Source organism: Ictidomys tridecemlineatus, chromosome 4 (assembly GCF_052094955.1).
Source record: "Ictidomys tridecemlineatus isolate mIctTri1 chromosome 4, mIctTri1.hap1, whole genome shotgun sequence".
Taxonomy (NCBI): Eukaryota; Metazoa; Chordata; class Mammalia; order Rodentia; family Sciuridae; genus Ictidomys; species Ictidomys tridecemlineatus.
The window spans coordinates 112,835,665-112,837,879 of record NC_135480.1 but is presented as its reverse complement, the minus strand read 5'-3'; positions in this window follow the sequence as shown (position 1 = coordinate 112,837,879).

Here is a 2,215-nt window from a genome sequence, read left to right as displayed (position 1 = left end):
AAGTTTTCTTGTGGAATTTTTTGGGTCTTCTAGGTATAGAATTATATCATCAGCAAATAGTGCTAATTTGAGTTCTTCTTTTTCTATTTGTATCCCTTTAATTTCTTTCATCTGTCTAATTACTCTGGCCAGTGTTTCAAGAACTATGTTAAATAGAAATGGTAAAAGAGGGCATCACTATCTTGTTCCAGATTTTAGAGGGAAAGCTTTCAATTTTTCTCCATTTAGAATAATGTTGGCCTAGGGCTTAGCATAGACAGCTTTTATAATGTTGAGATAAGTACCTGTTATCCCTAGTTTTTTCTAGTGTTTTGAACATGAAGGGGTGCTGTATTTTGTTTATTACTTTTTATGCATCTATTGAGATGATAATATGATTCTTATCTTTAAGTCTATTGATATGATGAATTATTTTTATCGATTTCTGTATGTTGAACCAACCTTGCATCCCTGGAATAAACCCCATTTGATCATGATGCACTGTCTTTTTGATGTGTTTTTGTATTCAATTGGCCAGAATTTTATTGAGAATTTTTGCATCTATGTTCATTAGAGATATTGGTCTGAAGTTTTCTTTCTTTGATGTGTCTTTGCCTGGTTTGGGAAGCAGGGTGATATTGACCACATAGAATGATTTTGGAAATTCTCCCTCTTTTTCTATTTCATGAAATAATTTGAGGAGTATTGGTAGTAGTTCTTCTTTAAAAGTCTTGTAGAAATCAGCTGTGTATCCATCTGGTCCTGAGCTTTTCTTGGTTTATAGGCTTCTGACCCCACTAACCCATTCCCTGGTTTGTACCCAAAGGACTTAAAAACAGCATACTACCAGGACACAGCCACATCAATGTTTATAGCAGCACAATTCACAATAGCTAAATTGTGGATCCAACCTAGATGCCCTTCAGAGATGAATGGATAAAGAAAATGTACACACACACACACACACACACACACACACACACACAATGGAATATTACTCAGCATTGAAAGAGAATAAAATCATGGCATTTGCAGGTAAATGGATGGAGTTTGGAGAATATAATGCTAAGTGAAGTTAGCCAGTCCAAAAAACCAAATGCCAAATGTCTTCTCTGACATAAGGATGCTAATTCATAATGGGGATGGGGGTAGCATGGGAGGAATAGACAAACTTTAGAAAGGGCAAAGGGAAGGGATGGGGAAGAGGGAAAGGGGATAGAAAAGATGGTGGAATGAGATGGACATCATTACCCTAAGTACATGTATGAAAACACAAATGGTGTGACTCTAATTTGTGTTCAACCAGAGACATGAAAAAATTGTGCCCTATTTGTAATATTAATTGAATTGCATTCTTCTGTCATCTATAACTAATTAGAATAAATAAAATTTAAAAATTAAAAAAAGAACCAACTTTTCACCTGATAAGGAAAGTTCGCTAGTAAGAATTAAGGGTGAGGACTGTGACAATAAAATTTCCCCTTAAAGAGGAGCTCCTTGAATCTCTGGGATGATGAAAGACAATTTTCTATATGAAATACCCCTGATATTTTATAAAATCATTTGCAGGAGAAATATAGTAGCTGCCTAGCCATGAACACCCCCATTGAACTGTTACTTTGACAAGAAATAAATCTTGTATTTGTTATCAAGGTGCTAAAATTTAAGGATATGTTATACATGTCATCCTACCCTGATTAGTTTACTTCAATTATCCCACCATTCATTTCCCTTCCACCCCATAAGCCTAGTTTTATTCTCTGGTCTCCCCCACAGCATCCAATCTTTAACGTGCAGCTGTTCAGACATTAGAAGACAACTGCCATGCATCGACCCACTCTTTTTCCTTTTTTCAAACTAAATATCCACAATTTCTTCCTCATATTTTCCATCCCTTGCGTTTGAAATCTGCTTTTTCTCTATGAATATGAAAGATGAGAAGAACTGATTCTTTGGGTTGGCTAGAATTTTTCAAAATGGTGTTATAGAAATTTTGGCTAAATAAAATACCTTCTTAAAAGACAACTTTCTGATTTTTATCCCCTCGATTTCCACTTGAAGAAAAAACCCTGGGTTGATTGATACTCTCACAGTAAAATCAAAGCAAACAAGGATTCATTGTTTGGGCAAAACAGCATCAAGTTTATTTTTATTTTTATTTATATATGACAGTGGAATACATAACAATTCATGTTAACTATATAGAGCACAATTTTTCATATCTCTGGTTGTATAC